Source organism: Tiliqua scincoides, chromosome 7, assembly GCF_035046505.1.
Source record: "Tiliqua scincoides isolate rTilSci1 chromosome 7, rTilSci1.hap2, whole genome shotgun sequence".
In the NCBI taxonomy this organism is placed as follows: domain Eukaryota; kingdom Metazoa; phylum Chordata; class Lepidosauria; order Squamata; family Scincidae; genus Tiliqua; species Tiliqua scincoides.
In genome coordinates, this window is record NC_089827.1 from 68,952,303 (window position 1) to 68,967,050 (window position 14,748).

Below are 14,748 nucleotides of genomic sequence, written 5' to 3' on the forward strand. Positions count from 1 at the left end.
AGAGCCAAAGGAGGGGCCTCAGAAATATCCTGGGATCTTACGTTTTCCTATCTATTCAGACTTGTTACCTGCACGGGATGCTGGGGACACTACCGTGACTGGGGTTGCTGGGGACACTACTGATGCCACATAGGTTGGTAGACCTGGGCTCCAAAGACTTATCCAGCTGTCTCTACCCTCCCCCTGCCCTGTTTCACCCCTCCCTACCCCTATTCTGCTTGCCCTTCACCACCCTCCCCTGCTCTGTTTCACCCCTCCCTCTTTGCAAAGGGGCTCAAAAGAAACTTTGTACCCCCTGGTCAAATTCCTCCCAGAGGCCCTGGCTAGTGCCTCCCTTGTGCTCGGCCTTTCATTTACAGAGGCTCTATTGCATTTACAAGAGCGAAAGGTGAGTTCTGCTGTCATAAAGAGATGATAGGATTGGATTTTTTTCCCAGCTTTGATTTCTTGAGGGAAGGCTCCCAGACTGAGCCCAATGGTGGGAAAAAGAGCTGGCATGTTTCAAAATCTGATGGTTATCTCAAAGTATCTCAAATGCTACCACTAAGTTCGTCCCAGAGACCTGCTTGAATTCAGGGCTGTTTGTAATGAGGTCCACCCCAGCCGCGAGAAAGTTGCTTCCAGCTAGCTGCTTTCAGTCACTGTTTGGCAATTTATTTTTCACACTTTTATTCCACCTTTCCTCCAAGGAGCTCAAGGTGGCGTACAGAGTTCCTGCCCTCCTTTTGTCGTCACAACAACCCTGTGAGGTAGGTGAGGTTGAGAGATGCTGATTGGCCCAAGGTCACCCAGGAAGCTTTGTGGCTGATCAGGAACTGGAACCTGCATCTTCCGAGTCTAACACCACAACCGTTACACCATCCTGGCTCCCCGGAAGCAAAAACTTTCCCCTTAAAAGGATCAACTCTGGTGGGGAGGGCTTTGCAGATAACACCATTTTCAGTAGGGGTCCAGCAGCGCATGACAGCAACCCAGTTTTTGTGACTCTAGAAAGCCCATGCAGTGCAAGGTGACCATAACATCGGACCTTATGAGTGTGCACTGACGTATCAGAGCACTAAATATTCCTAGCCATAGTTATGAAGTTCACTGTTGCTTAATAAATTGTAAGTCACATTTCAGCAATGAATCTACAAAGAGAAAAACATGAAGAAAGACAATTAGTTGAAACAACACGTGTTCTTTTTTCATTTCTTTGTAGATGGCTACTTCCTAAACATCTTGGCCAGTGAACAGCTGAAAAATTCCTGAAAGGTCTGTGATTAGAAAAGAATTAAAATCTTAACAGTTGTTTTCTTTTAGCTCACAGAACCTTTTCTTCGGAGGAACCGTCATTTTTTTTCTCGTTGGGAAATGTTATAATCACACCATGAACTCAATACCATTAAGTTGTCTTTGAAATGTACTTCATTTTCAAATAGGAAATGTGACTTTTTGATGAAATTCAGATCCTCTTTTGTAAAACATGCTCTTTAAAATAAGAAAGTTATACAAATTAATTCAGGAAAAAAAATGACAATTTTTTTTCTGGCAAACTGTTAAATCTCTCTCTCTCTCTCTCTCTCTCTCTCTCTCTCTCTCTCTCTCTCTCTCTCTCTCTCTCTCTCTCTCTCTCTGTGCGTGTGTGTGTTTTTTCCCCCCAAAGTAATTCCATCTCAAGACCTAGGAAAAAGTAATTTAAAACCATGATATACACCAAAATAATGGGCTTGCACCATTGAATGTTAATTCTTCTTGATTCCATAAATACCTTTAACACTATAAGTATCCCCAGGCTAGATGAAACCAGTAGTGGAACCAGAGGGGGGTGCAGAGCTGTATGTCCAGCATGGCTCCGAAACTCGCCATGTAAGTTGCCCCTCCCCCTCACTCTAGAGGCCATTCCAAGGAGTGAAGGCATTGTGGAGGTGTCTCCTCTGAGTTGCTTTCGTCGCCAGGTAGACTCTGGGGGTAGCTTACACAACGAGTTTTGAAACCGTGCATGACTTACAGCTTCCCCCCCCCCCGGCTCTGCTACTGGGTGAAAATGTAGTAGACAGACAGTTTTCAAGTAAGCAAACTTGTATTTAGTGGAAGCTTCTCTTGTTTGGAACAGAATTAACTTCCTCTAGAGCATGATTAATGTTATTGCATGCTTTAGCTTTATGACATGTACAAGCAATTCAACCTCAAGCAACCAATTTATCCGTGCATTTGCTGAGAAGGAGCACATTTCATTAATTGCAATTTGCACTTGTTAGTGATGTTTCCAACTAAGGAGTTGGATAGGATGTGCCATGAGTGATGCTCAAATCACGATGGAAGTTCTTGAAAGGAGGCAAAAACCAAAGGATATCCGCTTGGATCCAAGGAACTGCTGGAAAATCCAAGGCAGCCTAACTTGTGCTGGGGTTTGTTTTTGTCTGGGACTGGGAGATCTTTCCTTTCAAAGGCAGATTGATTTCCTGTGAGTCATTTCACCAGAACCAAGCTACGAGTTAGTTAGCAGGGCCTCCATGGCAAACCATGGTTTATAATTTAAGAAGTGCTCAGAGATATACGAGTCGTACATGTACTGACCAAGTCTCCAAGAAAGATGATTTCCCATAGGATGCTTAGTGACTGATGAAAACAAGATACCCAAGAAGAGGAAAAGGAACTGAAGGGAAACTTAACAGCCCAATCCTATCCCCAGCAATCCCAGAGTGTAAAGCTCCACCAACAGAGTGGTATGGGCTGGTAAAAATGAACAATAGTACTTACCTCCTTGTAGGCTGCCTGCCCTCCAGTGGGACTCCTCAGACCTACACAAAGTCTTTAGATAGCTTGTTAGCCAGCAAAGCCCTGAAGAGACTCAGATGGCAGGTCTGGGCCAGGCATGTGTGGCTGATGAAAAGTTCCTCCCTCCTCCCCAGGGGTGTATCTGCCCTGGGGCAAGACAGGGCAAGTGCCCTGGGCACCAAATGGAGGGAGCACCAGTGTGTGAGCTCCAGTCGCCTCCCAGTTGTGGAGCAATTCTCCCAGCAGCCAGCTGGGCAAACGTCTCCAACATCCTGCGTGTTGCCGTCACTGCCCAAAATGGGCTCTAATAGTGAATGGGAGGGGTTGCTCAAATGGCACATTGAGAAGCCTGCAATACTTACCATTCCTTACCATTTTATCCCCCGCCAAGCTATGCTACTGGGGCTGGTTTAGATTGTTTCACCTGCACTGGTTCAGAATGACCGTTATGATCACTCCTAGATCTTGTTTATGGTTGCCAAAATTAACTTTTTTTTTTTATCCAGACCCTCGGGGTAGATTGTTTCTTCAGCTATCACATTAATCAGCAGTTTGAATAAGAACTAATTTCATCTTGGCTTACTTTCTCTGAAGGCCTGATATTCCTAGAAAAGTGTCCTTTCCACTTACAAAAGTTAAATGACTTTAACTTCACACAGAAAAAGGGCCCCCCATTTTTAATTTTCTTCGAAGTTGAGCTTGGTTGAATTTTGCAATGATTATATATAAACAAGCTGGAGAAATTACACAGGTCGAAACACAGAACCAATCTGAAAACTAAATACAATTACACGTTGAAGTGTTTTAAAACTGAAGGCTGTTTGAAGTGCACTGAATTAGAATTCATGATTACAAAAGAATAATTTAGCAAAAGCGATATGAGTTTGCGGCAAAAAAAAATGTATAGCATAAACAACAATGGGTAAAACTGGACAGTTTCACTATTGGACTTATGGAACAAGACAAGCGGAATTGGGGGGGGACATAGAGTAAATATTGGAATATGAACTACACTGTTCCTGAAAGACCTCAACAATGGCAAGGATGCCAAAATGCAGACTGCAGACTGGGGTGGCATACATTCTCACAGAGTAGATTTTACTTTATATTTAGGGTCTTTTGATACAGCATATTGTCTTGATTTAAATGAAGCTGTTGCTTTGCTTCATTTACCATAGCCAGACATGAGAAATGCATTATATTTCACTTCCCAAATACAACCTTGTTGAGATTCAGTGGAGAGTTATTACGGTGCACCAGTGGAACTCTTGGTGCAAAGCTACAATGATTTGGAGGATTAATTTGAGACAAGAGCTAAATGTCACTGGAGGCACATGGATGCTACCAAGGAGAAACTATCCTGTACCTTGTCTTCCTATTTGCTTATCTAAGTATAGCAAAATAAAACTTGTCATAGGGCAAGACAGCATCATACTCCAACATTCCCCATTTCTTCTCCAGTTCGTCGGGAGAGTTCCACTACAGGCAGGGGGTTGGACGAGATGACCTTGTTGCTGGGTCCCTTCCAATTCCATGATTTCTATGGGTGGAGAGGCAGGGAAAATTAGGATGTGAGAAATTCATTGTGAAGAGAAGGGAAGATCAAGTGGGGTTGTTTTCAATGGCAGTTGGAGACCTTCTCCTTTGTGGGAGTTCCAGTTGTAATCCCAGTTCAGATCTGGTGGGGAAGGATGCTCTGCTAGGCCTGTTCATATGCCTCTGCCTGCCCCAGACTAGGTTTCATGGGTGGGCTGTCCAACAATTGCACTGAGCATAAGAACATAAGAACAAAAGAACAGCCCCACTGGATCAGGCCATAGGCCCATCTAGTCCAGCTTCCTGTATCTCACAGCAGCCCACCAATTGCCCCAGAGCATCTTTCCTTGCCATAGACCTGGGTCTTCTATAGTGATGTTCAGAGCAGGCCTGCCTATGAAGTAGGGTGAAGCAGCTGGTATATGGTGGGCTGGGGTGCCCCATGCCCTGCTTCCCATCCATGCCCACCTTCTCTATCACCCCTTGGTTGCTTAATCTACTGCCACTCTGATCCTCTTCTTAGAATCCAATCCTATCCTTTCCACCTCCACCAACGCAGCTGCACCAAAAAGGAACACTCTGTATTTAGTGGGGGTACAGACTGGGAGGCTTTGGAAGGGAAAGGAAAATTGTTTTCACCTCCATCAGTCTCCAGGTCAGCAAGCCTCTCAGCCCTTTAGTTGGCACACTTCCGAGGAGAAGAAAGGGATGAGGAGATTTGAAATAGAGGGGGATAAGGTCTGGCGTATTCCATTGCTGACAGCTTCCCCCCCGCCGCTGCCTCCCTACCACCCTGCCTTCTTGCCACCCATTCCTCCCTTTCCCTGCCTTGTTCTACCCTTCCCATATCCCATTCCACTTCCCCCAGCATCTTACTTGAGACTTACTTTTGAGATTGCCAATGGAGTCTCATCACGTATGGAATGGCTGTGGCCTTCCCACGAGTACTCACCTTCCTTGGGCCAGGTTTGCTCTGGTTCCAAGCCCCTGGTGGCAAACAAGGATGCATCTATCGGTTGGAAATAATAATAATAATAATAATAATAATAATAATAATAATAATAATAATAATAATAATAATAAAACAACTTTATTTATACCCCACCCTTCTCCCTAAAAGGGACCCAGGGCGGCTTACAACATGTTAAAAACAAATCAAAAACATAATTTAACAAACAGATAAAAAACATATTAAAAACACATTAACAGATATCATAAAAACAGTAGTCAGATAAAAAGGCAGATAAAAAGAGCATGAAGCAGCAGATTATAGAGGAAACAGGCCTGTAAAAAATACTAAAAGATGTAAAAAAGGTGTTAAAAAGGCCATGAACTCAGAAGGCTTGTTTAAACAGAAGGGTCTTCAGGCCTCGCCGAAAGGTCTCAAGAGAGGGAGCCATTCTCAAGTCAAGGAGAAGGGAGTTCCATAGCGTTGGTGCCACTACTGAGAAGGCCCTGTTTCTTGCCGCCGCCCCACGTATCTCCTTAGGCGGCGGCACTTGTAAAAAGACCTTCTCTGATGACCTAAGAGGACAAGCCGGATTGTACGGGAGTAGGCGATCTCTAAGATACCCTGGCCCAGAGCAGTATAGGGCTTTAAAGGTCAAAACCAGCACCTTGAATTGGGCCCGGAAACGAATGGGCAGCCAGTGCAGCCCCCGGAGAAGCGGGCTGACAGAGTCAAACCACTGTAACCACTGTAAAGACCATCAGATCGCAGCAATGGGGAAAAGGAGCTTTATAGGAATAGCCACACCATCGAGGCAGGTGCCACAGAAAGCCATTTTAAGCAGCTTAGGGGTGATAAGCAGAGAAGATGCTTTTTTTCCAGCACAGATTTCACTCCTAGATTGAAGGATTCAATCCATTGTGTGGATGGAGAAAAGTACTCAGAATCTGACAGCTCTGATGAACAGACCAGTGAATCAGCACTTTTGGAGATTCCCCCCCCCCAACCTCTTACTAGTTCTATTGTTCAGACCAATATAATGTAGCTTTTAGAGGGTCATCCACAGTTCATCCCATTCTTTGTTTTAGCCTCAGCAGTCCAAGGCAATCACAATCAAGCACAAGGTCAATCCTTGTCTTCCATGCTGAATTTGCAACGCGGACATGGACCCATTCAGGGCTCACTGCCCTCCGTCTCATTTATTTTCGCAAATACTCTCTCTGAATGAAAATCACATGTAGGCACATTTTTGATCTAGCCCCAGCCATTTCTAGTGTAAACCAGAAAGTAGTCTGAATGTCCTTCTCGTTTTTCTCTCTGCATCATCTCTCATGCGTTACTTATTTGCAACTAATTTGCCCGAACAGATTTGGCCAAAGATGGAGGAACGTACCGAAAAAAAACAAATTACTGTAATCTTAAAACATTACTATGAAAAAAACAAAACCGTAATATTTATTTTACTTAAAACAAATAACTAATGCACTGGGGGACTGATTGACTAATGCACTGGTAAGGCATTTATAGTTAATTTAGTGTCTGCACCATTATAATAATGATTTGTCTCCTTTGAATTCTACCATTATTTTTTATTGTGGTTCTAGCATTTATTCTATTTTCCCATCATTACCTCCAGATTGAACTGAATCCTGCTTATCATGTACACATAAACAATTCAAACAGAGCTGCCTGAGTCAGACAGGTGTTTATAATTTCCCTCTAGCCCTGCTTATTGTTACAACATGAAAGGCTGTTCAAATGCTACATGGCAGTGGCATAGCTAGAGGGGGGTGAAAAGCACTAAGTTCTGCAGGGAGCCTTACCCTAGGGTGCAAATGGCCCCTCCCCTTTGGAGCCATTCCAAGACGGGGGAGCAAAAGGAGATGGGGAAGCAAATGTCTCTGTTTGTTCCCCCTGCCCGGAATGGCTCTGAAGAGGAGGGGCTGCTTGCACCCTGTGGTGAAGCTCCCCACAGATCTTAGTCCTTTGCACCCTCCCTTGCTACGCCACTGCTGCTCAGTTGTGCTCTGTATGGGAAGGAAGCAATGCAATATGAAGAGGTGCACACCAGCCTTCCCTCTAAGTCAGGGGTCTCCAAACTTTTTGGTCAGAGGGCCACATGAAATATCTGGCGCAGTGCTGAGGGCCGGGAAAAAATTTAAATATAAAATTTAAATAAATAAATTAGAGATGGAACTTAGATGAATGAATAAATGAATGAGTGGGCTCATTCACTCAACCTCTCTGGCCCTCAGAACACCCTCCAGATGCAATCAGAGCACAGCTCTGGTCATGTTCAGTCAAGTGGGCCAGAGGCTTTCAGGGCACAAGAGGCTGGCCACGGGCCGGATAGAGGCTTGCTGTGGGCCTCATCCGGCCCCCGGGCCGGGGTTTGTAGACCCCTGCTCTAAGCTGTGCAGCCACACAGCTATGTAGCTTGAAAAGCAGTCCCATGCAGCTTCTCTCTTGGTGTTCCAGAGTTTGAGGATGATGACGATGGTGTTATCAGCACTCTGAAGTCACCCCTGTGCAACCACAGTAGGGCTCTATGCATTGCCTTCAAAACTTAGAGGTAACATTGGTGCCCGCTCGGGCTTACATTAAGACCTGGATGAAGACATAAGGGTCTGGAGGCCATGCATCTGAACTGCATGCCTTATGGCCCAAACCTATCCATGATGCTAGCAGAATGTGTGCTCCACTGGTGCAGGTTGTCACAAAGCAGCCACAAAGCACAGTAAGTTCCATGCCTAGCAGTGTAGAGGAAGGACAGGGGAGGATGGGGAGAGAGTGTAAAAGGGCAGGAGAGGGCAGTGATGGGCAGATTGGGCCAGAGAGTGGGTGCGATTGGAGGCAGTGGCGTGTGTCAAATCCTGTCCCCCTTCCTGGGCCTGATTTGCCAACACAGGTGAATGCAGACTTGCCCCAGCTATGGAGCTTGTGCAGGTCCATGTAGACTCATTGTACAGGCTACAGCTTTCCCTAAAGCATGGGGACAAATGTTCCCTTACCTCATGGAGACCTCCATCCTGCAAAATTCCTGCACAGGATGAAGCACAGGTCCCAATGTGTTTGTGTGTGTGTGTGGGGGGGGGGGGAGTTGCACTGGATTGGGCTGGTAGTGTTTCCAAAGCAAAAAAAAAAAAAAATCAGGAGAAGCAAAAAAGCAGATATGCAAATGAGGATTTTCCATACTTCCTGGATGCCTTCACTTGGTATTTCAGTTGTTTATTACAGAAGAAGGTGGAGTAAAGGAAAAACAGATGTACGTCTGCTGCAATCTCCGAGTCGCAATAACAACTTGGGATGTGAAGAAAAAGGAATCTGCCCCTCAGATAAGAAACATCTGTCTTGGGCTGCTCAAAAGAAGCACACATCAAGGCGACATGATCACGAGCCACGGACATTTATTATTTATGGCTTTCCCCATGTGAAGAAGAGGCAAGAGGACTTTTCAACTTTTGAGCTGCCTCTCCCCTTTCATGTGCAGACATTGAAACATTTCATCAGATTCCCATTGTTTAGACTGGGGCCTCTCCTGGGGCTCTCGTGAACTTTAGAGCCACTTCAACTTATGCCAAACCAGCATCTTCCCCTTTGTCCAACAATACGGCTGAGCAAATGTGGCCAACCACCCTCAGTGTATGACAGAGAACCACCATCATTGGGTTCTGCTGGGGGAAATTGGATCACATTGGTTTGTGCTAGGGCCTCCTCACCCAGCAATTACCATTGCCACAGAAACACCAGTTTACCCACCACAACAACAGCAAACATTCCACATAAACTGTGATACTATTACGAAGCAGTATTTGTTTGCTCTATGTAGCCCATGTTGAGAGCATAGACCTACAGGATGCAATCGCAACCCCCCATTTGGCCGGCACAAGTCCCGACCGAAGAGTATCATGAAAGTGTCACTCTGAGGGGGCCACTCTGAGGGGAGATAGGCTGGTGCACGGATGTGTGACAGCCTCCCCGCGCCAATACGGGTCCCAGGAATAGGTGTGTTCATGCCAGCCGAGCTCGGCTGGCGCAGATATCTGAGGGGGGCATGAGGAGGGTGGCAAGGAGGCAAGAGGGAGACATTTGGGGCAGGGGGAAGATGGGCAGCATGCGTTCCTGTGGGAAGGCAGGCAGGGAGTGGGAGATGGGACCAGGATCTGGCAGTTATGCTGGATCCTAGCCCCGTTCCTGGTCAGCCCAGAGCAGTGTCTGGCCGCTTGGATTTCCGCCACCTCTTCAGGTGGTGCAGATCCAGTAGACCCATTGGGGTTGCTGCAACTTTCCCTGGGGTAAGGGGTAAGCCTCAAACTTGCCCTGGATACAGCAGGCCCGCCAGCCTGCCTGTTCCAGCGCATGTTAGGTTTGCGCTGTTAGTCTCTGTTGAACCTGTAATCTTACAGGGATAAATAAGCTTGCTCAATAATGTCTTCTTTACCAAAATAAAAGGGAAGAAATAAAATAAAATAAAATAATTAGTTGCTCCTGCCACAGCCATGTAGTGGGATATCCAGCACAACTAGGCAGGCTGACATGGTAAATCCATTCAAATGCTATGTCTCCCCACCCAAGACCTCCTGGCACCTGAGGTGGCATACCTCCACTTATTTGATGATATGCCATCCTCTGCGCCTTCTGCTCTCCAATATTCTAGCTCAGCGCTCTCCACAATTGCCTCTTCCTCTCTGACCCCCCTCTTCCTTTTCCAGTCCTTTTCCTTCTTCTTCCACGGAAGGAGGAACAGGAGGAGTGAAGGCAAGTAGGGTGCCCTCCACCGATCTGCTACCTGAAATATCTGCTTCAGTTGGCCTTATGGATGGGCCACCTTTGTCCCCACCCCATACGAAAAGCTCCACCATAGGCATATTTACTTGGTGGCCTCCATGTGAGAAGGTTAATTAGTTCCAAAAGGTGGAAGCAGAGTCACCGCCAGGTGTTAGCCAGATCGGGCAGTGTCCAAGATGGCCCAGAGTCCCCATCCATCAGAAGAGCCACCCAACCCTTGAATGCTTCAGCACTTATGGCAATGGTGACTAGAGTCAACTGCCACTGCTCCTGACAGTGGGTCTTTAAAGGGTTTCTAGTGAATGTTTCTGTTGACTGGTAGGGAGGTTGGGAGTAGTGAGCTTCTAGGTTACTGAGGCCAGTAAACTTGGGCAATGCAGGGTTTATTGCACCATAATGGGGGGTGGGGGGTCAAGTATAGAGTTTTATCCTGGGTCCTGACACTGGCACTGGGTGAAAATGTCATCCCAAGGAGAACTTGCCTAACAATATGCCCATGATTTAGTGTTCTTATGAAAGAACCACCAGTTGTGGGGTCACAGCAACTTACAGGAGCAAAATAGGTTGATGACTACTGGACTAGAGCACCACCAGGTAAAGGGGGAGGCATCTGGTGTATCCCTTCATGTACCAGGAGATGGTGTCCCAGTCCTGCTCAGGTTCTTAGCAATTGTGCTAAAATATCTTTCATGAACTTTTTCTGCTATCTCTAATAAGAATATTTAGTTACAGTGAACAGTGTTGGAAGGGTATATCAGGGTCACGGAGTGGATGGATAGGATCTGGGGTGGGGGAATGGAATTGACTGTGGGTCCCCAGCCTCATACTTTTGATTGATTGATTGATTGATTGATTGATTGATTGATTGATTGATTGATTGATTAGTACTTGGATGGGAGACCGCCGGGGAATACTGGGTGCTGTAGGCTTATACCATAGTCTTTCAAGACTGAAGGTTGCCAACCATTTTTGATTGATTGATTGATTGATTGATTGATTGATTGATTGATTGATTGATTGATTGAGTGCACAAAAAAAGTTGAAGATCACTGGGATGCAGCAATAATTGGTTCCCATGACCTGAAAAATTACATAATACAAACCTCCAAAGTAGGAGGATAAGGACTTTCCAGAGAAAAGCGGGACCAACCACAGTTGGGGGAAGCTTTAGATATAAGATGTTTTGCCTCCGTAATCAACTGGGTCCTTTCCAACACTAGTTCTGTAATTATATGGCATGCTTTACGCAAAACAGACCCTGTCTTCATCGAAGATGCGTGGTCAGGTAATTCTTTAGCATGATAATGCTAACTGTCCCAATGAGCTCACAATGGACTGATGATAAATGAGTTTCTCCTTTATCCTGCCACTAATTGGTGCAACAAGAGATAACCCATTAATCTTTCAGTATAATCCCCCAGTGATTTTCATGTTCTCGATTCACCGAAAATGTCTTCAAAATGGTATGTGAATTTGTATTGACATGGCATGCATGAGCTCACTTGTGCTGAAAGGACAATTTGCTGGTTGCAAGTGAAGCCATTATTGCGATGTTATTCCTATTGAGCTTTCTGTTTCTATTGCTATACAAGGAAACGTGACCAGATTCAGTGGCGATTCTGGCCCTGGTACCCCCAGGGCCAAGACTGCAGGCTGCCACTCCCAGCCAAGCTTCCGTCCCCCCCCTTGGGCTGCGACCTCCTGCCTCCCTTCTGGAGGCCTAGCGAGGCAGTGCACACCCTCCCCAACCCTCCAAAGGCCTTGTAAAGGCCTCAGAGGGCCGAAAAACACCAGTTTCACAGAGAAAACCGCAAGTGATGTTTTTATGCATTAGAAGGTCTTCTGAGGGCTGGGGAAACCTCCCCAACCCTCAGAATGCCTTCTAAGGGCATTAAACATCACTTCCAGTTTCAAGGAGGAAACTGAGGCATTTACAAAGCCTTTGGAGGGTCAGAGAGGCAGTGTGCTGGTTCCCCAGCCCTCAGAATGCCTCAGGGTAAAAGGCCCCAGGTGGCGCATGGGGGTGTTGTAGGGGGTGGATGGCAGCAGCGTTCACCCCCAGCAGCCTGTCACCTGGGGTATTTGTTCCCTTTGTCCCCCTCAGGTATGCCGCTGAGCAAATTTGCCCACACATTTGAATTTTCCACAAAAAAATGAACTTTGTCCTATCTCCATAGCTGAAGTCTCCCATATACATCGTGATATTTTGATAATAGCATTTTTTTCCCAGGACAGATTGCTAAAATGTTTAACAGCATTCCAGCACTGTCCAGGAAAATTAGCATAGAAATTGTCCCTTTAATAACAAACTAGGCTTTATTTTTATCTGCATGAAAATTAAAAAGCTGAAGAAAACCAGAAAGTCTAGAATTACCTGAAATTTAGCATATTTCTTCATAAATGACCTGGAGACAGGGTTGAGCAGTGAGGTGGCTAAGTTTGCAGACGACACCAAACTTTTCCGAGTGGTGAAGACCAGAAATGATTGTGAGGAGCTCCAGAAGTATCACTCCAAACTGGCAGAATGGGCAGCAAAATGGCAGATGCATTTCAATGTAACTAAGTGTAAAGCAATGCACGTTGGGGCAAAAAATAAAAACTTCATATAAAGGCTAATGGGTTCTGAGCTGTCTGTTACAGATCAGGAGAGAGATCTTGGGGTGGTGGAGGACAGGTCGATGAAAGTGTCGACCTAATGTGCGGCAGCAGTGAAGAAGGCCAACTCTATGCTTGGAATCATTAGAAAAGGTATCGAGAACAAAATGGCTAATATTATAATGCCATTTTACAAATCGATGGTAAGGCCACACCTGGAGTATTGTGTCCAGTTCTGGTCACCGCATCTCAAAAAGGACATAGTGGAAATGGAAAAGGTGCAAAAGAGAGCGACTAAGATAATTGCTGGGCTGGGCACCTTCCTTATGAGGAAAGGCTATGTGTTTGGGCCTCTTCAGCCTAGAAAAGAGACGCCTGAGGGGGGACATGTTATGCAGGGGATGGACAGAGTGGATCGAGAGGTGCTCTTTACACTCTCACATAACACCAGAACCAGGGGACATCCACTAAAATTGAGTGTTGGGAGGGTTAAGACAGACAAAAGAAAATATTCTTTACTCAGCATGTGGTTGTTCTGTGGAACTCTTTGCCACAGGATGTGGGGACAGCATCTGGCCTGGATGCCTTTAAAATGGGATTGGACAAGTTCCTGGAGGAAAAATCTATTACGGGTTACAAGCCATGATGTGTATGTGCAATCTCCTGATTTTAGAAATGGGCTATGTCAGAATGCCAATACAAGGGAGGGCACCAGGATGCAGGTCTCATCTGGTGTGCTCCCTGGGGCATTTGGTGGGCCACTGTGAGATTCAAGAAGCTGGACTAGATGGGTATTTGCCCTGATGCAGCGGGGCTGTTCTTATGTTCTTTTGTTCTCACGCTCTGACATATCTACCATGTATCCATTTGTACACCATGAAGCATGACTCATTTTGTAAACTGAGTATCGTACACTAGAACAGTGTTTCTCAATGTTTGTCCTCCTCTATACCACTTCACATGATCCACCAATTTGAAGTAACACCGGAAGTAACTGGTAATGACATCATCAGCAGTTACTCCTGGGTTGGGAGGCCAGATGTGTCACTGTTGTGACAAACAACAGTAAGAGGCTCAGGGTGGATGGAAGGGCTTTTCTGAGAGCAGAAGAGCATGCTTTGGAGCTCTGGCCACAGAGCTGAACCTCCTACTGCTGTTGGTTGTGTTAGTTGTGTGGCGTTCCTGGTCTCAGTGACAGGGGTGCAGTAATCCTGAAAGTACAGAAGAAGATAAGAACGAAAGAAGAGCCCCACTGGATCAGGCCAAAGGCCCATCTAGTCCAGCTTCCTGTATCTCACAGTGGCCCACCAAATGCTTCAAGGGAACACACTAGACAACAGACACAACCTACATCCTGGTGCCCTCCCTTGCATCTGGCAATCAGAGGCAGCCTGCCTCTACCTTCCACATAGCTACTATGACTTGTAACCCGTGATGAACTTTTCCTCCAGAAATTTGTCCAATCACCACCTCAAGTTCCACTAGTGGTACTCATGCCACTGGTTCAGAAACACTGCACTAAAAAGGTAAAATCTACATAAATTCAAAAATCGTATTAAGGGGTCATACAAGCCTCTTCTTGAAATTCAACACATTCAACAATGTAGTCAAACTTAACAGTTTTCATAAAGTGGATTTTGAACACACTGCGTTGTTGTCTAATACTATACATTACCATTCACGTATGGTAATGTAGTATAGTAATGTAATATGGTAATGTAATATAGAAGCAATTGAAATATATAGACAACCAAACAATCTGAATAGGAAAGAAGAAACAATGAGAGCTAATAATGCAGGGCTACCAGTCCTGAAAAATGTTACTCAGAGAGTAAGGAGCCAGTGGGGCTAACAGCTGACAACGTTTCCTAATTCCATAGGCAATCAATTACAAGCTGTCTAAGAACAGCACCAAGTTCCAGTGCTTGAGAAAGACTGTGACCTCTGAGGAAGCTCACCACAGCTGTGGGCGAAACATCAGGTTTCAGTGTTTAGGTTTCGGTTTTTAGCTTCCTATTCCAGTCTTTTTAGTCTCTAGTTTTATTTGATGTTTAGTTTCAGTTATAATTCTTAATTATTTTAGCTTCAAGTGCCTTTGGGTTTTTAGTCTTTAGAGTTTT